The 24,888-nt window shown below is 39.1% G+C and overlaps 1 protein-coding gene and 1 long non-coding RNA gene across 3 annotated transcripts in view; one reads left to right on the top strand and one right to left on the bottom strand.

Annotated features, from left to right (window-relative positions):
• The window catches only part of MIS18BP1 (MIS18 binding protein 1), a 61,029-nt gene extending 56,732 nt beyond the window's left edge, over positions 1-4,297 (bottom strand). Inside the window, exon 1 of one of the 2 annotated variants that reach the window (XM_067736952.1) lies at positions 3,840-4,297. The gene's annotated coding sequence lies outside the window, so the exon portion shown is untranslated. The remainder of the gene's footprint in view (positions 1-3,839) is intronic. The other variant, XM_067736963.1, reaches the window with a different exon arrangement.
• The window catches only part of LOC137224041 (uncharacterized), a 103,787-nt gene continuing 83,037 nt past the window's right edge, over positions 4,139-24,888 (top strand). The window contains exon 1 of the long non-coding RNA XR_010943194.1: positions 4,139-5,912. This is a non-coding gene — a long non-coding RNA (uncharacterized lncRNA). The remainder of the gene's footprint in view (positions 5,913-24,888) is intronic.

Here is a 24,888-nt window from a genome sequence, read left to right as displayed (position 1 = left end):
TTCCAACCAGTCTTTGACATCATATAAACATAAAAAGCCTATTTCAGAAAATACAAATGCAATCAGACCAAAGACATCAAGTATCTTTATCTACAGTAACTTCTGTAATAAACAAATATGCAAGTTAAAAATTCATATACGAATTACCATTTTATCCAACAGTTTATAAGAGAAAAAAAGAAGGAAATATTCCTCGATAACAAGAGCTGACAAAAAAGGGTTATCCTGGGAATGACACAAAAACCACTGAATTCAGCAAATATGTATTAATGTATATATTTATGCATTTGGCAATGTGGTAGTGACAGGAACGCTGTGCTGAGAGTTGTAATACTCACTAGCCATTCTCTTTAAGCTCTCGAAACAAAATGAATAAACTGGGACAATTGCATGGAAAGAAGGCAAAGTATGTGCAGGTTTACACAATCTCAATTCCTTAGAACCTAATGAAATGCTCAGCAGGAAGTATAAACTGCAAATAAACTAGCAGAACTAAGAACAGGCCCAATCTGTAGCACAATAGTCCTCCCCCCCCACCCCACTTCTCCCAGGGGTGGATACACTGTAAGACCCCCAGTGGATGCCTGAACCTGTGGATAGTGCCAAACCCTATATATACACTATGTTTTTTCCTTTATGTACATACGTATGATAAAGTTTAATTTGTAAATTAGGCACAGTAAAGAATAAAATAAAACAATTATAACAATATACTGTAATAGGGACTTCCCTGGCGGTCCAGTGGTTAAGACTCCACACTTCCAATGCCGCAGGGCGTGGGGTTGATCTTGGTTGGGGAGCTAGGATCCCACAGGCCACACGGCAGAGCAAAAATAAATAAAAAATAATAAAAAGTAATAAAAGTTATGTGAATGTCATCTCTCTCACTCAAAATATCTTATCGCACAAATTTAATGCCTTTCCAACTTAACTAAGCATTTATCATGCACTGTGGCTGTAAACTTTTGCAGTTTGGGGTGCAATAGCAAAACCTGCATGCATTTCTTTTTCCTTCTTCACAATTTTACAAATAGAAGATTCGGTTTTCACCCAGACTTTAACAACCTCAGCATACAATTTTTTTTCCTCATTAAGTCAGGAGCTTTCAACTTTTCACTTAAAGGAACCAATTTACAGCTTCTCTTTGGCATATCCAAATTGCCAGCACCACTACTCTTGTGTTTTGGGGCAATTATTTAGTAAAATTAGGGTTACTTGAACACAAGCACTATGATACCTTGACGACAGTCCATCTGATAACCGAGAGGGCTGCTAAGTGACTAATGGGTAGGATATGCCGGACAAAGGGATGATTAACATCCCTAGTGGGACAGTGTGAGATTTCATCATGCTACTGAGAAAAGCATGCAATTTAAAACTTATGAATTGTTTATTTTTGGAATTTTTCATTTAATATATTCAGACTGCAATTGACTGAAGGTAACTGAAACTGTGGGCCGAGGAAAGTGAAATGCAGGTAATGGGGGGGGCAGTGGGGACTACTGTACACACGCAGAACTGTTTTCATCTAAAGCAGATAATTTCAGTCACAGTGAAAGTCTCCAAGAACCAGCACACAACTCCTCTCTTTCATGTTGCCCAACTTCTTCCTTCTCAATTCAAACATGTAGTAGGATTGAGAGGTGTGTAGTCAAGATTCTGAAAATCCTCAAATTCCACTCACCCTCCCCAAAAGATGCAGAAAGTTCCTCTTTAAATAAGAAAGAGAAGCACCTCTTTCTTATTTATGTGATAAAGAGCAACTCAATAGAAGCGAAAAGAGTTGACAATAGTTGCCAGGTTTCAGTGCGGTTGGTGGAAAAGAGAAGGATATATAGAAAAAAAAATCACCCAGGATTTTCTCTGACCATAGAGGCTTTGCATAATAGATAAAGAAGAAAAACAAAAAGCCACTGGGTAAAGGCCACTCAATAAACACCTGAAGCCCCATTCTCTTCCTAGTTAACAGAAAAGCAAAACAAAGAAAATAAATCATGATGCTCAGACTCTAGGACTGAAGAAGAGAAGGTGAATTCTAAAATGGTATGCTTGTGCCTTCATTAACTGCTTAAAACTATTGGAAAATCTAATACTTATAATTTATTCTGAAAACTGACAAATTCTGATGTACTAGGAAAAAATGACTATTTATTCAAAATAAATACTCAGGCGTGGGAAAACCATTATATAAAAAAAGCTAGCTATGAGCATTTATAGTATGTAAAAGGCAGGCTAAACAACTGTTATCATGGAAATGATACTGAAAGTAATTTTTACTCTTCTTCCTAAGAAGACATGAAAAGTTCTAGGAATTTATTGTTGTGGTAATATTAATAATAATTATAATGGAATGGATCAAAACTCCCAAGGCACACTAACCAAAACTGGGAGACAAGAGTTGGGAAAAAAATGAGAGGAACACTAAGTTAACTGGCAAATGATACATTTGGGGGGGAAAATGCAGCACATGACACACTGAGGGTCAATATAGATAACATTCAAAGAAACCAAATGAATCAATTTAAAGAAATGATCAACACAAAAAATGGCCAAAGGACATTTATGGCAATTAATGGAATACAAAAGGCCAATAAATGAGTCAAAATGACACTCCATTTTACTAATAAATGAAGAGATGCAAATAAAAACAGTGAGACTTCTTATGATTATCAGATTGGTAAAGATTAATTTCAAAATACAGGTTTGCATGCCAATGGGCAAGAAATTCTACTTAAAATTATTTTTCTTATAGAAACATCTACATAAGAATGCAAACATATATGTGGTAATAATAGTCAACATCTACTGCATATACATCAGATACTACTTAACCTTACAGCAATTCTTAAGAGTTAAATACTGTCATTATTCCCATTTTGAAGATGACAAACCTAAGGCATTGAGTGGTTAAATAACCAGTCCAAGGTCCCACTTACAATGATTAAGAGCAGGACCTCAGTCTATCTGATTTCAAAGCCCAAGTTCTTAAACAGGCCCTATACAAGGATGTTCACTTAAGTACTGAGCTAATTAGAAAGAATCTAGATGTCTACCAAGATGGGACAAAATTCTACTGTTCACTGAAGTACCAGGCTAACTAGAAACAACCTAGATGTCTATAAATATGGGACAAAATTCTGCTACATTCATACAACTGAATTCTATGTATTCAATAAAAGGATATACACACACGCGCATATACTGACATAGAAAGTAGCTAGGATACACTAAATTAAAAAACCAACAAAACAGGACGTACAATTGAATTTCTGTAAAAAAAAAAAAAAAGTCAAAAATAAACAAACACATCCAGGAGCATAAGCATAGGGCAAAAAATCTGTAAATGAGTATACCAAATTGTAAACAGCGTTTATCTTTGATGAAGGGGCCTCCCACTACCTAAATAATTTTACTTACATCTGAAAATATTTGCAACTAATATGTAATTTAATCAGAAGAAAACAGAAGCTGGATGGATCAATTGTTTCTTTAGGTCTGTGGATGCTGGGTTCCAAGGTGAAGAATCGGGCAGTGACGCACACAATTCTCCTACCTGGTAATCTTTAAAAAAAAAATTTTTTTTTCTAGAAGTGATTTTAGAAGAAAAGCCTGGAGCGCTCACCATCGAAACAAATCTGAAGGAAAGTAGTCTACTCTCTTGATAACTACAGCAGACACGCAACAAATACACCCCGAATGAATGAGTAGTTGTGATACTACAGCCAAAGCCAGAAATGTACAGAAGTCCGAGCGAGCCCAGAATGCTGAAGCGCTGAGACTCGCGGCGCCAGAAAGGACCGGAGGCAGGAGGCGAGGAAAGAGGGGCGGGGTGGCCGTACCTTGGACGAAGGGCCTAGCATGGCAAGACAGCTGCAGTCTGGGCTCGGCTTCGTGCTGGGGAGAGGGGGACCTGGGCGCCCCAAGACTCTCGCCTCTGGGCCAAGTCGGCCCCAGCTCGCAGCGGCCTAGCCCCAGGTGACGCTCACTTTCTCGGTGAGGTTCCCTAACCGCTAAACTGCTTGGGAATTCAAATCTGAAGAGCCCGCCCTCCCAGCCAGCCCGGGATTGGCGCGCCCAGGAACTGCGTCACCGTGCGTCTCACTGGGACTCAGGAAAACTGGGGGTGGTCCCCGCTCCACGTGAGCAATGCTGTTTCTATAAAAACTGGGCAACCCCAAGCTGCAGCGGGTACTGAGCACGCACCTATAGTCGTTCTCGGACTCGTTTTTTCTTCAGAGGGGCGCCAGCCGCACGTTCCGCCGCTCCTCCCGAAATGCTCTGCGGCAGGAAGGCCTACGTCAGACGTCGACTGCGCGCTCCCGCGCTACTGCAGTTTAAGAAGCTTGGCCCTTCCCGGCTACCCTCCTGCTGTATGTGTGAAAGCCAACAGCTTTTGGTTAGGGCTACCTTCCTAGTGTGAGGAAACGGCTTGCTGAATACGTTTGAGAGAGCTTTTAGTTTTCTCAGACCGTCAGATATTTGAGGCCGAGAAGGAACGTTTTGTTCTTAGGCGATAATGGACTGAATGCAAAGTTATACTTGCAATGGGATGTTTAGTTTGAGCTATTCCCCCAGGAAGTGTGATTTTTTTTTTTAAACCTGATTGTCTCGAATACTACTCTGGGTTGCGATGCAGTTCGTGACAGTCGCGTTTAGATTTATCCCTGCCTTAGGCTACTCCCAGTGATGCTGTGCTCTGACTAACCACCGCGGAGTACTGTGTATCCTTCGCCTCAGCGCCCCGGCACGACTGGGGCGCTGGCTGGAAGCATTGTGTAGGGTACCTTGTTTCAGTCTTGGCGGAGGAGGAGCCAGAGGAGTAACTAGTGTTTTCAGCCTTAAATCCCTTCCAGCTCCAATCCTGCATCTTCTGTTCATGGACTCCGCCCCCCTCCCCCACCAAGTCAGCATTTAGGACAGGAGAGTTTATTTTTTGCCTCATCCAAGAAAATTCTCAACATCCTAGAGTCATGTATCGCATTTGTCCGTTAAGACTGGACTGAAATGGTTGTAATGGATTAATTTTTTAAGTGACTTTTGCGATTCCCTCTTCTAAATCTTGTATCCACTAAGTCTTGTGCTCACCGAATATTCAGAATCTAAAATATAAATTTAAAACATCAAATGAATGCAAGTAAGGAAAATAAACCAGTTGGGGGTGGGAGGTGGGAAGCAAATCATAGATCAAATGAAGTTTCTGTCTGTGCAGCATAATGAGAAAATGGCCAGACATGGATTTGCACCAAATTATGGGAAAAACCAGACTTAAAATATATGTTTAGTGTCGTCTATGAAATGCATTTTGTGGGATAGAGAGACTTTGAAAAGACAGGCATTCATACTTCAAAGTATCTGAAACAGAGGTATGAAAGATTTCTGTTCCTGATGATGGAAATAGCCATGGCTCACACATTCAGCCAAAACAGGAACCTTGAAATATTAACGGCAGACCCTCAGAATTACAGACTTTAATTTTTTAATTAGTCACTTCTCATGTGAGAAATAACTAGGATCTAGCATGCTCCAGGGTGAACAGCAACAGGAATTTACATAAAGGTGACTAATAATTTTCCAAGGAAAACTGGATAACAGTTTGTGGATAAAAAGTGCAATGAGAAGGCATACAGGCCAAGGGACAATGTTCATCTGTCCAATGGGACATCAACATGCTTCCCTGGATGGACCCTCTAAGTTTGTGTCTGCCAGGCGACAAGCAGACGAGCTTCTTATCGTCACAGCCAGGCACCTGGGATAACCTGCCCTAAATCTGTAACTCCTGGGAACACATACAGACTCACTTAGGGTCCAGAAGACAGACATAGGAGGAGAAGACTGGAATCCTCATGTTGTGTGGGAGTTGCTGCCAAGAGATCTGGGTCTGCTTAGCCTGGAAGAATATTCCTAGGACAATGGTAAGTTCCATACTAATTGACCATATAGCATTTTGAGGAGAATTATAAAAAAGATGCTCTTTCCTCAAGGTCAGTGGTTCTCAGCCAGGGATGATTTTGCACCCCAGGGGACATTTGGCAATGTCTGGAAATATAAATGTCACAACTAAGAAGGGTGCCACTGCCAGCTGGTGAGTAGAGGACAGGAATGCTACGAAACATCCTATGATGCACAGGACAGCTCTTCCACTACAAAGAATTATCAAATCTAAAATGTCAGTAATGCCAAGGTTGAGAAATCCTACGTTTGGAAAATGTAGCCCTGAATTAGGATTTTAGTCGCCTCTCACTCTATCAGCTGTGTTCCCAATGTAAGGCACAACTGTGCAACCACTACACCCTTTCTGGACTTCGAGGAGGGATGAGGATGGAGTCAACAGTGAGGTTATCGAGGCTTTTTAGAGGATGACCCTTCAGTAGAAAAGCCTGCCAAGGAGATTATTTTGTGATAGAGACAGTATACAAACACACAAACATATATAAACATACCGTTACAAATTGTAGTAAGTGCTATGAAGATGTATCAGTTTGGGTCCTGCAGGAAGCTGATGGTGAGATGCAGTTAGGAGTATAAGAGATTTATTGGGAGATAAGGCCTGTGAAAGTTTTAAGGGGTGGAAAAAGAATTGGGCCTGGTAAATCTTCAGGCTTTGATGCAAATCAGACATTTGTGAAAGAAAAAGGGAGAAGGAAGCAGAATTGGTCAGAGGGAGCCAAAGATTGCAATACAAATTGACAGAGTGTTGGCTAATGAAGTAGGGAGTTTTGGGGTAGCACATCAGAGGACTCCCGCAGTGGGCAGAAGTAGGCAGGCCCTGAAATCCATCATGCTGGAGATGGGAAGAACATGCCTTGGCTCAAAGGCTTAAAATTGTTTTTTAGCTGAGATATAATTGACATATAACATTATATTAGTTTCAAGTATACAACAAAATGATTTGAATATGTATGTATTGTGAAATGATCACCACACTATGTCTAGTTAACATCCATTCTTACACATAGATACAATTTTGTTTTTCTTGTGATGAGAACTTATAAGATATACCCTTTTAGCAACCTTTTTTTAGTTAATTTTTTTCTAAGATCTACCCTTTTAGCAACTTTCAAATATACAGTTCAATATTTTTAACTGTAGTCATAATGTTGTAAATTATACCCACAAGACTTCTTTATTTTATAACAGAAAGTTTATACGTTTTGACCACCTTCTTCCACCTGTCCAACCCCAACCCACACCTCTGGCAACCACCAATCTATTCTTTGTATCTATGAGTTTAGTTATTGTTGTTTAATTTCACTATTAATTGTGAAATCATACAGTATTTGTCTTTCTCTGTCTGACCTATTTCACTTAGCATAATGCTCTTCAGCTCCATGCATGTTGTTGCAAAGGCAAGATTTCCTTCTCTTTTACAGCTGAATAATATTCCATTATATATATATATACACCACATTTTCTTTATCCATTCATCCATCAGTGGACACTTAGGTTCTTTCCATGTCTTGCGTTTTGTAAATAATGCTGCAGTGAACATGGGGGTACAAATATCTTAGTCTTTTTTTATTTGGTTAAATACCCAACAGTGGAATTGCTTGATTATATAGTAGTTCTATTTTTAATTTTTTGAGGAATCTCCATACTGTTTTCCATAGTTGCACCAATTTACATTCCCTCCAGGTGCGCACAAGGCTTGTCCTGTCTCCATATCCTTCTCAACACTTACCTCTGGTGTGCCGCTTGTGGGATCTTAATTCCCTGACCAGGGACCAAACCCGAGCCCCCTGCAATGGAAGCTCAGAGTCTTAACCATTGGACCGCCAGGGAAGTCCCATGACAACATTTCTAACAGGTGTGAGGTGGTAGCTCACTGTGGTTTCGATTTGCATTTCCCTAAGCATTAGTGACGTTGGGCACCTTTTCCTATACCTATCGGCAATTTGTATGTCTTCTTTAGAAAAATGACTATTCAGTTTCCCTGCAGATTTTAAAATCATATTTGTTTTGCTATTGAGCTATGAGTTCTTCATATATTTTGGATGTTAACCCCTTACCAGGTTTATGATTTACAAGTATTTTCTCCCATTCTGTAGGTTGCTTTTTCATTTTGTTGATTGTTTCCTTTGCTCTGCAAAAGCTTTTTAGTTTTAGTTTGATCTAGTTCCACTCATTTATTTTTCCTTTTGTTGCCTTTGCTTTTGGTGTCAAATCCAAAAAATCATTGTCAAGAACGATGTCAAGGAGCTTACTGCCTATGTTTTCTTTTAGAAGTTTTATGGTTTCAGGTCTTATGTTCTTTTTTTTTTTTTTTTTAGGAACCCCCATACTGTTCTCTATATTGGCTGTACCAATTTACATTTCCTCCAACAATGTAGGAGAGTTCCTCTTTCTCCACACCCTCTCCAGCATTTATTGTTTGTAGACTTTTTGATGATGGCCATTCTAACTGGTGTGAGGTGATACCTCATTGTAGTTTTGATTTGCATTTCTCTAATAATTAGTGATGTTGAGCATCTTCTCATGTGTTTGTTGGCCATCCATATGTCTTCTTTGGAGTAGTGTCTATTTAGGTAAGTTGCTTCATTAGCAAATATTTTCTCCTGTTCTGAAGGTTGGCTTTTTGTCTCATTTATGGTCTCCTTTGCTGTGCAAAAGCTTTTAAGTTTCATTAGGTCCCATTTGTTTATTTTTGTTTTTATTTTTATTACTCTAGGAAGTGGGTCGAAAAAGATCCTGCTGTGATTTATATCACAGAGTGTTCTGCCTATATTTTCCTCTAAGAGTTTTATAGTATCCAGCTTGCATTTAGGTCTTTAATCCATTTTGAGTTTATTTTTGTGTATGGTGTTAGGGAGTGTTCTAATTTCATTCTTTTACATGTACCTGTCCAGTTTCACCAGCATGACTTATTGAAGAGGCTGTCTTTTCTCCATTGTATATTTTTGCCTCCTTTGTCATAGATTAGGTGATCATAGGTGCATGGGTTTATCTCTGGGCTTTCTAGCCTGTTCCATTGATCTATATTTCTGTTTTGTGTGCCAGTACCATACTGTCTTGATTACTGTAGCTTTCTAGTATAGTCTGAAGTCAGGAGCCTGATTCCTCCATCTCTGTTTTTCTTTCTCAAGATTGCTTTGACTATTCGGGGTCTTTTGTGTTTCCATACAAATTGTAAAATTTTTTGTTTTAGTTCTGTGAAAAATGCCATTGGTAATTTGATAGGGATTGCACTGAATCTGTAGATTGCTTTGGTTAATATAGTCATTTTCACAATATTGATTCTTGCAATCCAAGAACATGGTATATCCTCCATCTGTTTGTGTCATCTTTGATTTCTTTCATCAGTATCTTATAGTTTTCTGCATACAGGTCTTTTGCCTCCTTAGGTAGGTTTATTCCTAGGTGTTTTATTCTTTTTGTTGTGATGGTGGATGAGACTGTTTTCTTAATTTCTCTTTCTGGTATCTTGTTGTCAGTGTATAGACATGCAACAGACTTCTGTGTATTAATTTTGTATTCTGCAACTTTACTGAATTCATCGATGAGCTCTAGCAGTATCCTGGTAGCCTCTTTAGGAGTTCTGTGTGTAGTATCATGTTTCTGCAAACAGTGACAGTTTTACTTCTTTTCCAATCTGGATTCCTTTTATTTCTTTTTCTTTTCTATTGCTGTGGCTAGGACTCCCAATTTCACTCTTTCGTATGTGGCTGTCCAGTTTTCTCAGCACCATTTATTGAAGTCAAAGGCTTTATTAGATCCTGAAGTCCATGCAGTTAAAGTCTGTCAGATAGCTGTACTCATCATATAGCAGTGAGACTCTTTCATAAAAGGAGATTAGAATTGCATACTTCCATGCCTATCATAGGAGGATAATTAAAAGATCATAACAGAAGTTTCTTTTCTTTTTTAAAAAAAACATATTTATTTATTTATTTATTTGGCTGTGCCAGGTCTTAGTTGTAGCATGTGGGATCTTTTTTTTTTGTTTTTTTTCTGTTTTTTTTCTTTAACATCTTTATTGGACTGTAACTGCTTTACAATGGTGTGTTGGTTTCTGCTTTATAACAACCAGCTATACATATATCTCCATATTTCCTCCCTCTTGCATCTCCCTCCCACCCTCCCTATCCCACCCTTCTAGGTGGTCACAAAGCACTGAGCTGATCTCCCTGTGCTATGTGGCTGCTTCCCACTAGCTATCTATTTTACATTTTGTGGTATTTATAAGTCCAGGCCATTCTCTCACTATGTCCCAACTTACCCTTCCCCCTCCCCGTGTCCTCAAGTCCATTCTCTATGTCTGCATCTTTATTCCTGTCCTGCCCCTAGGTTCTTCAGAACCCCTTTTTTTTTTCTTTAGATTCCATATATATGTGTTAGCATATGGTATTTGTTTTTCTCTTTCTGACTTACTTCACTCTGTATGACAGACTCTAGGTCTATCCACCTCACTACAAATAACTCAATTTTGTTTCTTTTTATGGCTGAGTAATATTCCATTGTATATATGTGCCACATCTTCTTTATCCATTCATCTGTTGGTGGACACTTAGGTTGCTTCCACATCCTGGCTACTGTAAATAGAGCTGCAATGAACATTGTGGTACATGACTCTTTTTGAATAATGGTTTTCTCAAGGTATATGCCCAGTAGTGGGATTGCTGGGTTGTATGGTAGTTTTATTTTTAGTTTTGTAAGGAACCTCCATACTGTTCTCCATAGTGGCTGTATCAATTTACATTCCCACCAACATTGCAAGAAGGTTCCCTTTACTCCAAACCCTCTCCAGCATTTATTGTTTGTACATTTTTTGATGATGCCCATTCTAACGGGCGTGAGGTGATACCTCATTGTAGTTTTGCTTTGCATTTCTCTAATGATTAGTGATGTTGAGCATTCTTTCATGTTTTTGTTGGCAATCTGTATATCTTCTTTGGAGAAATGTCTATTTAGGTCTTCTTGCCATTTTTGGATTGGGTTGTTTGTTTTCTGATATTGAGTTGCATGAGCTGCTTGTAAATTTTGGAGGTTAAACCTTTGTCAGTTGCTTCATTTGCAAATATTTTCTCCCATTCTGAGGGCTGTCTTTTGGTCTTGTTTATGGTTTCCTTTGCTGTGCAAAAGCTTTTAAGTTTCATTAGGTCCCATTTGTTTACTTTTATTTTTATGTCCATTTCTCTAGGAGGTGGATCAGAAAGGATTTTGCTGTGATTTATATCATAGAGTGTTCTGCCTGGTTTTCCTCTAAGAGTTTGATAGTGTCTGGCCTTACATTTAGGTCTTTAATCCATTTTGAGTTTATTTTTGTGTGTGGTGTTAGGGAGTGTTCTAATTTCATTCTTTTACATTTAGCTGTCCTGTTTTCCCAGCACCACTTATTGAAGAGATTGTCTTTTCTCCATTGTATATTCTTGCCTCCTTTATCAAAAATAAGGTGACCATACGTGCATGGGTTTATCTCTGGGCTTTCTCTTCAGTTCCATTGATCTATATTACAGTTTTTGTGCCAGTACCATACTGTCTTGATTACTGTAGCTTTGTAGTATAGTCTGAAGCTGGGAACCTGATTCCTCCAGCTCCGTTTTGCTTTCTCAAATTTGCTTTGGCCATTCGGGGTGTTTTGTGTTTCCATACAAATTTTTTGTTCTAGTTCTGTGAAAAATGCCAGTGGTAGATTGATAGGGATTGCATTGAATCTGTAGATTGCTTTGGGTGGTATAGTCATTTTCACAATGTTGATTCTTCCAATCCAAGAACATGGTATATCTCTCCATCTGTTTGTATCATCTTTAATTTCTTTCTTCAGTTTCTTTTAGTTTTCTGCATACAATTCTTTTGTCTCCTTAGGTAGGTTTATTCCTAGATGTTTTATTCTTTTTGTTGCAGTGGTAAATGGGAGTGTTTCCTTAATTTCTCTTTCAGATTTTTCTTCATTTGTATATAGGAATGCAACAGATTTCTGTGCATTAATTTTGTGTCCTGGTACTTTACCAAATTCGATGATTAGCTCTAGTAGTTTTCTGGTAGCATCTTTAGGATTCTCTGTGTATAATGTCATGTCATCTGCACACAGTGATAGCTTTACTTCTTTTTTTCGATTTGAATTCCTTTTATTTCTGGTTCTTCTCTGGTTGCTGTGGCTAAAACTTCCAAAACTATGTGGAATAATAGTGGTGAGAGTGGGCAACCTTGTCTTGTTCCTGATCTTAGTGGAAGTGGTTTCAGTTTTTCACCATTGAGAATGATGCTGGCTGTGGGTTTGTCGTATATGGCCTTTATTATTTTGAGGAAATTTCCCTCTATGCCTATTTTCTGGAGGTTTTTTTTTTATCATAAATGGGTGTTGAATTTTGTCGAAATCTTTTTCTGCATCTATTGAGGTGATCATATAGTTTTTCTCCTTCAAGTTGGTAATATGGTGTATCACATTGATTGATTTGCATATATTGAAGAATCCTTGCATTCCTGGGATAAACCCCACTTGATCATGGTGTATGATCCTTTTAATGTGCTGTTGGATTCTGTGTGGTAGTATTTTGTTGAGGATTTTTGCATCTACGTTCATTAGTGATATTGGCCTGTAGTTTTCTTTCTTTGTGACATCTTTGTCTGATTTTGGTATCAGGGCGATGGTGACCTCGTAAATGAGTTTGGGAGTATTCCTGCCTCTGCTATATTTTGGAAGATTTTGAGCAGGATAGGTGTTAGCTCTTCTCTAAATGTTTGATAGAATTAGCCTGTGAAGCCATCTGGTCCTGGGCTTTTGTTTGTTGGAAGATTTTTAATCACAGGCTCAATTTCAGTGCTTGTGATTGCTCTGTTTATATTTTCTGTTTCTTCCTGGCTCAGTCTCAGAAGGTTGTGCTTTTCTAAGAATTTGTTCATTTCTTCCAGGTTGTCCATTTTATTGTCAAAGAGTTGCTTATAGTAATCTCTCATGATCCTTTGTATTTCTGAAGTGTCACTTGTTACTTCTCCTTTTTCAATTCTAATTCTATTGATTTGAGTCTTCTCCCTTTTTCTCTTGATGAGTCTGGCTAATGGTTTATCAATTTTGTTTATCTTCTCAAAGAACCAGCTTTTAGTTTTATTGATCTTTGCTATTGTTTCCTTCATATCTTTTTCATTTATTTCTGCTCTGATCTTTATGATTTCTTTCCTCCTGCTAACTTCGGTGTTTTATTGTTTTTCTTTCTCTACTTGCTTTAGGTGTAAGTTTTGGTTGTTTATTTGAGATGTTTCTTGTTTCTTGAGGTAAGTTTGTATTGCTCTAAACTTCCTTCTTAGAACTGCTTTTGCTGCATCCCATAGGTTTTGGGTCATCGTGTTTTCATTGTCATTTGTTTCTATGTATTTTTTGATTTCCTCTTTGATTTCTTCAGTGATCTCTTGGTTATCAAGTAGTGTATTGTTTAGGCTCCATGTGTTTGTATTTTTTACAGATTTTTTCCTGTAATTGATATCTAGTCTCGTTGCGTTGTGGTTGGAAAAGATACCTGATACTATTGCAATTTTCTTAAGTTTACCAAGGCTTGGTTTGTAACCGAAGATACAATGTATCTTGGAGAATGTTCCATGAGCACTTGAGAAGAAAGTGTATTCTGTTGTTTTTGGATGGAATGTCCTATAATTATCAATTAAGTCCATCTTGTTTAATGTATCATTTAAAGCTTGTGTTTCCTTATTTCTTTTCATTTTGGATGATCTGTCCATTGGTGAAAGTGGGGTGTTAAAGTCCCCTACTATGATTGTGTTACTGTCTATTTCTCCTTTTATGACTGCTAACATTTGCCTTATATACTGAGGTGCTACTATGTTGGGTGCATAAATATTACAATTGTTGTATCTTCTTCTTGGATCGATCCCTTGATCATTATGTAGTGTCCTTCTTTGTCTCTTGTAATAGTCTTTATTTTAAAGTCTATTTTGCCTGATAGGAGAATTGCTACTCCAACTTTCTTTTGATTTCCATTTGCATGGAATATCTTTTTCCATCCCCTCACTTTCAGTCTGTATGTGTCCCTAGGTCTGAAGTGGGTCTCTTGTAGACAGCATATATATGGGTCTTGTTTTTGTATCAATTCAGCCAGTCTGTGTCTTTTGGTGGGAACATTTAATCCATTTACATTTAAGGTAATTATCAATATGTATGTTCCTATTACCATTTTGTTAATTATTTCGGTTTGTTATTCTAGGTCTTTTCCTTCTCTTGTATTTCCTGCCTAGAGAAGTTCCTTTAGCATTTTTTGTAAAGCTGGTTTGGTGGTGCTGAATTCTCTTAGCTTTTGCTTGTCTGTAAAGGTTTTAATTTCTCTGTCGAATCTGATTGAGATCCTTGCTGGGTAGAGTAATCTTGGTTGTAGGTTTTTCCCTTTCATCACTTTAAATATGTCCTGCCACTCCCTTCCGGCCTGCAGAGTTTCTGCTGAAAGATCAGCTGTCAAGCTCATGGGGATTCCATTGTATGTTATTCGTTGTTTTTCCCTTGCTGCTTTTTTTTTTTTTTTTTTTTTTTTGCTGTACGTGGGCCTCTCACTCTTGTGGCCTCTCCCATTGTGGAGCAGGAGGCTCCAGATGCTCAGGCTCAGCGTCCATGGCTCACGGGCCCAGCTGCTCCGCGGCATGTGGGATCTTCCTGGTCCGGGGCACGAACCCGTATCCCCTGCATCGGCAGGCAGACTCCCAACCACTGCGCCACCAGGGAAGCCCCTCCATTGCTGTTTTTAATATTTTTTCTTTATTTAATTTTTGATAGTTTGATTAATATGTGTCTTGGCATGTTTCTCTTTGGATTTATCCTGTATGGGACTCTCGCAGCTTCCTGGACTTGATTGACTACTTCCTTTCCCATATTAGGGAAGTTTTCAACTATAATCTCTTCAAATATTTTCTCAGTCCCTTTCTTTTTCTCTTCTTCTCCTGTGACCCCTATAATTCGAATGCTCGCGTGTTTAATGTTGTCCCAGAGGTCTCTAAGACTGTCCTCCATTCTTTTCATTCTTTTTTCTTTATTCTGCTCTGCAGTAGTTATATCCACTATTTTATCTTCCAGGTCACTTATCCGTTCTTCTGCCTCAGTTATTCTGCTATCGATTCCTTCTAGAGAATTTTTAATTTCATTTATTGTGTTGTTCATCATTGTCTGCTTTTTAGTTCTTCTTGGTCTTTGTTAAACGTTTCTTGTATTTTCTCCATTGTGTTTCCAAGATTTGGGGTATTTTTACTATTTTACTCTGAATTCTTTTTCAGGTAGACTGCCTATTTCCTCTTCATTTGTTTGGTCTGGTAGGTTTTTACCTTGCTCCTTCATCTGCTGTGTGTTTCTCTGTCTTCTCATTTTGCTTCACTTACTGTGTTTGGGGGGTCTCCTTTTCGCAGGCTGCAGGTTCGTAGTTCCTGTTGTTTTTGGTGTCTGCCCCCAGTGGCTAAGGTTGGTTCAGTGGGTTGTGTACACTTCATGATCGAGGGGACTAGTGCCTGTGTTCTGGTGGATGAGGCTGGATCTTGTCTTTGTGGTGAACAGGACTGCATCCAGTTGTGTGTTTTGTGGTGTCTGTGACCTTATTCTGATTTTAGGCAGCCTCTCTGCTAATGGGTGGGGTTGTGTTCTTGTCTTGCTAGTTGTTTGTCATAGGGTGTCCAGCAGTGTAGCTTGCTGGTCGTTGAGTGGAGCTGGGTCTTAGCTTTGAGATGGAGATCTCTGGGAGAGCTTTCACTGTTTGATATTATGTGGTGCCGGGAGGTCTCTGTTGGACCAATGTCCTGAACTGAGCTCTCGCACCTTAGAGGCACATGCCTGACACCTGGTCAGAGCACCAAGACCCTGTCAGCCACACAGCTCAGAGGAAAAGGGACAAAAAAAGAAAGAAAGAAAGAAAAAAATAATAATAAAATAAAATAAAGTTATTAAAAATAAAAAGTAATAAAAAAAGAAAAAAAAAGAAAGAAGAGAGCAAACAAACCATAAAACAAATCCACCAATGATAAAACCGCTAAAAACTATACAAAAACAAAACAAAACAAAAAACGGACAGACAGAACCCTAGGACAAATGGTAAAAGCAAAGCTCTACAGACAAAATCACAAAAAGAAGCATACACATACACACTCACAAAAAGAGAAAAAGGAAAATAAAATATATATCTATATATTAAAAAAAAATGAAGAAAGAGAGCAGCCAAATCAATAAAGAAATCTACCAATGGTAATTAACTCTAAATACTAAACTAAGATAAACATAAAGCCAGGAACAAATTAGATGCAGAAAGCAAACCCCAAGTCTACGGTTTCTCCCAAAGTCCACCACCTCAATTTTGGAATGATTCGTTGTCTATTCAGGAATTCCACAGATGTAGGGTTCATCAAGTTGATTGTGGAGATTTAATCCACTGCTCCTGAGGCTGCTGGGAGAAACTTCCCTTTCTCTTCTTTGTTTGCACAGCTCCTGAGGTTCAGCTTTGGATTTGGCCCTGCCTTTGCATGTATGTCACCTGAGGCCATCTGTTCTTCACTCAAACAGGACGGGGTTAAAGGAGCAGCTGATTTGGGGGCTTTGTCTCACTCAGGCTTGTGGGAGGGAGGTGTACGGAATGCGGGGCGAGCCTGCCGCGGCAGAGGCCAGTGTTATGTTGCAACAGCCTGAGGCACACTGTGTGTTCTCCTGGGGAAGTTGTCCCTGGATCACGGGACCCTGGCAATGGTGGGCTGAACAGGCTCCTGGGAGGGGAGGTGGGGATAGTGACCTGTGCTCGCACACAGGCTTCTTGGTGGTTGCAGGAGCAGCCTTAGCATCTCATGCCGGTCTCTGGTGTCAGCGCTGATAGCTGCGGCTTGCGCTGGTCTCTGGAGCTCGTTTAGGAAGTGCTCTGAATCTCCTCTCCTAGCGCACCCGAAACAATGGTCTCTTGCCTCTTAGGCAGGTCTAGAGTTTTTCCCGGATTCCCTTCCGGCTAGCTGTGGGGCACTAGTCCCCTTCAGGCTGTGTTCATGCAGCCAACCCGTCTCTCCCTGGGATCTGACCCCTCAGCTCCCAGCCCCCACCCGCCCTGGTGGGTGAGCAGACAAGCCTGTCTGGTTGGTGAGTGCCTGCCTGCACCGATCCTCTGTGCGGGAATCTCTCCACTTTGCCCTTTGCACCCCTGTTGCTGCCCTCTCCTCCGTGGCTCCGAAGCTTCCCCCCGCCACCTCCTGTTTCAGCCAGTGAAGGGGCTTCCTAGTGTGTGGAAACTTTTCCTCCCTCACAGCTCCGTCCCAGAGGTGCAGGTCCCGTCCCTATTCTTTTGTCTCTTTTTTTTTTATTGTGCCCTACCCAGGTATGTGGGGAGTTTCTTGCCTTTTGGGAAGTCTGAGGTCTTCTGCCAGTGTTCAGTAGGTGTTCTGTAGGAGTTGTTCCTCATGTAGATGTATTTCTGATGTATTTGTGGGGAGGAAGTTGATCTCCACGTGTTACTCCTCCACCATCTTGAAGGTGTCCGCAGCATGCGGGATCATTAGTTGCACCATGCAAACTCTTAGTTGTGGCACGTGGGATCTAGTTCCCTGACCAGGGATTGAACCTGGGCCCCCTGCATTGGGAGCATGGAGTCTTAGCCACTGGACCACTAGGGAAGTCCCAGAATTTATTTTCAATGGCTTTCAATTTTTTTTTGTTGCAACCCACAGTAAGAAATATGTTTTACATTGTAACCTAATAAATATAAAAATACATATAACTAAAAAAAGTTTTTGGAACATTACTTACCCTTACTGTGTGCAATGCATGCTGATATTTTCCTTTTATATATACTGTTCTTTAGTGTTTAATTATAGGACAATGTGAATATTTTCATGTTTCTGTATGATTAGAGATTGTTTTTTCTTTTTAAAAAATTAAGACAAAATTCACATAACTTAGAATTAACCATTAAAAAAAACTAACCATTTTAAATTATACAATCTAATGGCATTTAGTACATTCAGAATGTATACAACTACCACCTACAAAAAATTTTTATTACCCCCCAAAGGGAATCCCATACCAATGTCATTCCCTATTCTCCCCACCCCTTCTGTCTCTATAAATTTACCTATTCTGGATATTTCATATAAATGGAATCATACAATATGTGACCACTTGTGTCTGGTTTCCTTCGCTCAGCATAATTTTTTTGAGGTTCATACACATTGTAGCATGTTTCAGTATTTCATTCCTTTTTATGGCTGAGTAATATTCCATTGTATATATTCAATATATATCACATTCTGTTTATCCATTTCTCCATTGACATTTGGGTTGTTTCCACCTAAATATATAACAATCTAATTTGAATTGTTAACGAATTAGCTTCAGTAGCATACACAATTCTGCTTCTATAAAGCTCTGTCCCCTCTTTTATGTTGTTATTGTCACAAATTATATCATTTAACACCATATGCCCATTTTCATAGATTTATAATTATTGTTTTATGCATTTGTCTTTTAAATCATATAGGGAAAAAAGACCTAAAAACCAAAAATACAATAATACTGTCTTTTATATTCACCTTTGTTGTTACATTTGTCTGAGTTCTTGATTTCTTCTTGCTTCAGGTTGCTATCTAGTGTCCCTTCATTTCAGCCTGAAGGACTCCCTTTAGCACTCCTTATAGAGCAGATCTGCTAGTGACAAACTCCCTCAGCTTTTGTTTACCTGGGAATGTCTAACTTTCTCCTTCATTTTTGAAAGATAGTTTTGCCAGATATAGAATCCTTAAACAGTCTTTTTCCTCTCTGAATATGGCATTCCACTGCTTTCTGGTCTCCATAGTTTCTCATGAGAAATCAGATGTTAATGTTATTGAGGACCTCTTGTATGTGACAAATCTCTCATTTCACAGCTTTCAAGATTCTGTTTTTGTCTTTGTCTTTTGATATCAAGTCCCCGTTCTTTCTCTAACTCTCTCTGTATCTATTGGCAAGTTACTTTATCTCCACTTCCTCATTTATGAAATATAATAATTGTGAGGATTAAATAAAATGATATATGTAAAACACTTAGCACAGAGTCTGGCATATATTAAGTACTCAGTAAATGAAGTTTTTATTATTATAGATTTGTGATTTTGAACCATTTTCTCTAATGTCAAATGCTGCCCAAAAGACAAATGTGGTAAGGATTAAAATGCACTCTTTACATTTAACAATGAGGCCTTAGGACAACAGATTTAGTAGGGCAGAAGCTCAGTTATAGTAGGTTAGGGAATGATTGGGAAGAGAGTGCCTGAAAATAGCCACAGAGACATTTCTCCCCTCCCCTCCTTGCTGAGAAATGTGTAAAGGGGAGGAGAGAGAACCCTCAGTAGAACATTTGGGGTTCAGGAAAATCCACAGCGCCCCCAGGGTTGGAGAGACTTGACTTTGACTTAGGTGGGATTATTATTATTACTATTATTATTATTTTCTTGGAGCAAAGGTTGGTGAATTATTAGCCTTGTACAAGTGGAGGGATATTATTTTTAGAATAACTAGCTGGAAGGAAGGAAAGAACAGTTGGTAGAGGTGTGAGGGATTTTTTAGGTAGGGAATAGTCTTAAAGTTAAAACCTTCTCATGGCCTATATTTTTGTCTTTGTTGTAGGAAAAGAGATCATTGGCTAAAAGAGCTAGGAGGTATAGAAGTGTTTAATCTTCAATATAATTCCTCTGTGAGAAGAGTGGTTAAATTTTGGAACAGATGTTAATGGAAAATATGAGAGAACTGACTTGAGAGAACAGAGAGATTGCTGGAATGTATTGAGAATCAAGCTAAAGTTGGAGTCAAGATTTAAGTAACACCAGTTTGCAGGATTGGCAATTTCTGTTTCTAAAACACGTTTTGTAAGAGAAAATATTAATCCAGGGCTGGGATTATTTTGGAGTGGGTATATGGCAGAATGATAATAACACAAAGGAGTTGTATTTTTTGATAGGAGAGTTGTTGAAATGATAGACTATGTTTTTTGTTTTAGTTGGATGGGATTAAAAATAAAGGTAAGAGGGCTATTGGGAGAGTTAGAGAGGTCAACAGACAGTAGGAGCTTGAAGACAATAGGAGTTAAGCAAATAAGAGAACTGGAAGGCTGGGTGGTAAGCATGTGAGATATTAGAGTATCAGAGATGGGGCCATTCCTAGGTGACTCCGAAGTTTAGGAAATAGTTATTCATATGGATAGTCTAGCTGGTTGTAGGCTGAGGTTGGGGTAACATGAGAGGCCTGATGGTATTAACAGTAACTATGTCTATAATACCTGTTATAACTAGTATTAATATTTTAGTATAACTAAAAGTGAAATGAGGTGTCTATGATTTAATATGATGTGACTTGATAAGCTGTATTGTGTTCCTCTCTGTCAGTTCATACTAATAGGTACAGAAACTACACTGAAGGCTGCTTGATGTCAAAGACAGAAATGGAGCCAGTTTATTAAAGAGTCTCAAATTATTATGAAGTAAATAGAGGATGGTTTGATTTCCCCAATCCTTGCTTCCAACTGTAGTCTGTCAAATATCTCATTCTCTAAATAGTGGCTATCTTGAAAACATCTTGGCCTCATTCTGCCACCTGAAGATCCCTGCCACTCAAAGGAAACCACAATATCCCAGCCCCTTCCCGGTCTTTGGGGAAATGCTCCAAATCTGTCTAACTCTAGTCCTGCTGCTTCCATATCCTCCCCATGCTGATATTATTCCTAGGAAATATATTAGGGATGACGGAATTTCATCTGTTCCTTGCTAACAGAAACAAACAAAATGTACCGCACCGTAAGTGACAGCTTTGCCCATTGAAGGAAGGTCTGACTAGGGCTCTGCTTAGCTTATCTCTCATGCCATCTTGTGGTTAAATAGGTGGCTGCACTGGGAGCCTTTTATTCTGGTCATGCCTGCTGCTTTCAGGTTAAGGGCAATTTTATCTGCCTTTTTTTCTGTGGTTTTGGATCTGGATTCCAGGGTTAAGGAGAGAGGCAAACTGAGCCTAGTGTCCTCCACACTGACCAGGTTCAATGGGTTGAAGGGAGGCTCTTTCCCTGTGACTAGATTTCACTTAGATTTCCCACAGGTATTTTAAATTCAACATATTCATAATAGAACTACATCAATCTGCGTCCCCTCACCCTTCTGTATCCCCCTCCTTACCTTCACCCCAGGCTTCCCCTCAGTAACTCCCAATCTTAAACTCTCTTCTCCTTTCCTCTTTATCACATTGAAAGACTGTTTATCCACTACTAAATCAGAGCCTAAAGCCATTCTAGATTTCCCCCCCTCCCCTTCATTTCCTTTTTCTGGCTCCCAGTTCCAAATGGCCACTAATCTCCTATCCATTTCCTACATTCTTCTGCCACTGTTTGAGTTATAGCCTTCAATATTTTTCACTGAAACTATTGCAGTTGTTTGTCTCTATCATGTTTCCCATTTTACAGCCTTGCCCATCTCAGAATTTTCCTTCATATTGCCTGCAGCTTGATTGATCTGAAACTCAAATTTGAAATCCTTTAATATCGCAGAAGAGCCTACAGGGTAAAGTCCAAGATCCTTGATGTGTCTTAAAAGGTACCCTGTGAGTTGGCATTTGTCTGCTTTTAAGCCTCCTCTCTAATCACTCCTCATTTCACACATAACAACTAGTAACACTTATACCTCCTGGAACACACTGAGTTTTGTCAGGCTCTGGGCATTAGTTCATATTGTTTCCTTTTGTTTACGAACAAACATCTGTCGGTCTTATCTTGGGGTAGTTCAGGTCCAGTAGAGGCATCCTGCAAAATTTCCGTGGGGTATATATCTGTTTGGGCCTGTAAGAAGCAGATGCATCACTCAATGGGGTGATGGAAGAGAATAATAGAAGGGTCCCTTGAAGAGAATTTAATAAGGGGAATATTTATCAACATAACCATCAAGGGATGGTGAAATACCCAAGGGCTAAAAAACAGGTAGAAGTGTTTATCCCCCCTAGACCTAAAGGGGCAAGGGAAAGGAACAGCATTTTGGAGCTGGGAGAGATCTGTAACTCTGTGTGAGAGTGCACCCAACAGTTACAATGTCTGAAAGCAGAGGAATGTGGCCACTGCCAAAAAAGCGTGGGGGTGGGGGATGTAGAATAAATAGCCCAACTCCTCTCTCCTTCCACCTTTTTTTCTTCTGCTGGTTCTTCTCATTGGCTGACTCCAAATGAAAGCCAAAGTTTAAGGAAGCCAAGGTGAAGCAGTCTATAGAGGTTATCCTCCCAGGGTAGGGCAGAGAATGGTAAAGGATCAGGAGAACCTAACAGAGAACAATCAGCGCAGAGGGGAAACCTGTCTGCTAGTGTTCTGTGAGAGGAACGGGGTAAGAGGGCTAGGGATGTCACCTTTCATTTTGAAAATGTTCAATTAATCTCCTGTTTTCAGATGGTAGCTAATCTCTTAGCTTTGATAGGTATTCCCAAGTCTTAGGCTGGGGAGGAGGTCTAGGAAACTATTTTGTTAAAATATAGACTTTCAACCATTTCTCCTGTTTTCAGCTCGACTCCACACTTTGCCTTCAAATGTACCTGCAGCCTCTAATTCCTGAAACCTTCTGGGATTTGCAATTCAAATCAGCTTCCTTCTCATTAGCTTCCTTCCCCCTGCAGGTTCGGTATCTGACATCCCCTGTCCACTACGTCAGTTTTTGCTAAAACATTTCACTAAAAACATTATTTTTACTATCCTGGTCAGGAAACAAATCTGCCTTCTGCTTTAGAGGGAGACATCATTTCTGTCTTTCTAAACTGTTTTCCATACAAATATCTTTGAAAACATAGTCTGGAGCAAAAGCTGTCAATGCTTCTTTACAACACATGCAGAAATACAGGAGACCACTGAAAATTGCCTCCCAACAGTAAGGAAGAAAGAGAGTCAATTCATGGATTGGCCCTTTTAAAAAAAGGAATGATTTTCTAAATTTCTGGTTGGTGGAGACCCTGTATCCCTGACTTCAGAAACAGACGGTGGTAAAGTATGCATTATATTCTAGCTCCTTTTCAGGCAGTCTGTTTCATGAAGCAGAATTTAAGTGCTTTTTCCATCAAAGTTCTATCTCTCTCATAGTAAGTATGATGTCTCTCAGACTCCAGCATTGAAATACCTATCAGTCTTAGTTTTTGGTATTGATGAGTTTTGGTCTTTTTTTGGTCATTTCATAGGTATTTATTTATTTATTTGTTTAGGCTGTGCTGTGCAGCTTGCAGGATCCTATTTCCCCGACCAGGGATTGAACCAAGGGCCCTGGCAGTGAGAGCGCTGAGCCTTAACCACTGGATTGCCAGGGAATTCTCCCATAGGTATTTTAAATAGGAAGTTGGGAAAGGCTTTGTAGAAAGAATGTGTAAAGGTTAGCAAAACCTTTTCTCTTTCTTTGTGGGCAAATGTGACCTTGGGTTAACTTTCTAATTATGTTTCTCTGGAATCCTGATAAAGTAGAATGTCAACTGTCTAATTAGCAAATTGTTTATGGTAAAAATGACCCTGATTGGGGTAATTTTGCTAGGCCAGGAAGGTTCCTGGTGTGAAGCCAAAACTTTGGGCTTTCCTAAATAACTCAGTATATCTTTTGGGGGCGGGGATCTGGAAGCTATGCTCATGAAAGTTAGTTCCTATCTGGGACATGGGCCTTCTAACCCAGGATGACTATTGCACATGTCCATGTGGGTCTCATTCTCTTCCACTTGAGCTGTTATTTGGGGGAAGACAAGCACCTGGGCTGGTGGATTGCTTTGAGTACTCCTACATAAGGAGAATGCCTGATACTGCCCTGCTCGCTTGCTGTCCTTGCATATTTTTGGCTCCAAGTGTGACCTGTTCTGGTCTTGTGAGACTAAATATCTAGATGAACTTAGAGATAAGCAAGAGGAAGCACTGCTGAGCATTTTTAAGAAGATATAATTTCTCTGTGTGTTTTTTGTTTTTAATATGATTTATTTAATGGTAAGTTTATAAATAAATTTATTTTATTGAGGTATAATTGACATACAATATTATATTAGTTTCAGGTGTACAACATAATTCGACATTTGTATATATTACAAAATGATCATGACAATAGGTCTAGGTTACATCTGTCACCATACGTAGCTACTGATTTTTTTTCTTGTGATAAGATCTTTTAAGATTTACTCTCAGCAACTTTCAAATACACACTACAGTATTGTTATGTATAGTCGCCATGCTGTACTTTACATACCCATGAATTATTTACTTTATAACCAGAAGTTTGTACCTTGTGACTCCTTTTGCCTATCTGCCCATCCCCCAAGCCTTGCCTCTGGCAGCCGCCAATCTGTCCTCTATCTGTGAGCTTTTTTTTTTCTTTTATTCTTTTGTTTTTTCTTTTAGATTCCACATACAAGTGAGATCATAAGGTATGTGTGTCTCTCTCTGACTTACTTCATTTAGCATAATGCCCTTCAGCTCCATCCATGTTGTCACAAATGGCAAGATTTCATTCTTTTTAAGCCTGAATAATATTCTATTGTGTATATATATATACACACACATATATATATATATATATATATATATATATACACCACAATTTCTTTATCCATTCATCCATCAATGGACACTTAAGTTGTTTCCATGTCTTGGCTATTGTAAATAATGCTGCAGTGAACATGGGGGTACAAATATCTTTTCGAATTAGTCTATTTTTCTTTGGTTAAATACCCAGCCGTGGAATTGCTGGATCAGATGGTAGTTCTATTTTTAATTTTTTGAGGTATCTCTATACTGCTTTCTATAGTGGTTGCACCAATTCACATTTCTATCAACAGTGCACAGGGTTCCCTTTTCTCCACATCTTTACCAACACTTGTTATTTTTTGTCTTTTTGATAAGTGCCATTCATTCTAACAGGTGTAAGGCGATATCTCATTGTGGTTTTGATTTGCATGTCCCTGATTATTAGGCATATTGAGCATCTTGTTGC

The sequence above is a fragment of the Pseudorca crassidens genome, chromosome 1, assembly GCF_039906515.1.
Source record: "Pseudorca crassidens isolate mPseCra1 chromosome 1, mPseCra1.hap1, whole genome shotgun sequence".
NCBI classification, from domain to species: Eukaryota; Metazoa; Chordata; class Mammalia; order Artiodactyla; family Delphinidae; genus Pseudorca; species Pseudorca crassidens.
Note: the sequence above shows the minus strand (reverse complement) of the source record. Positions and strands in the feature narration are given on the sequence as shown.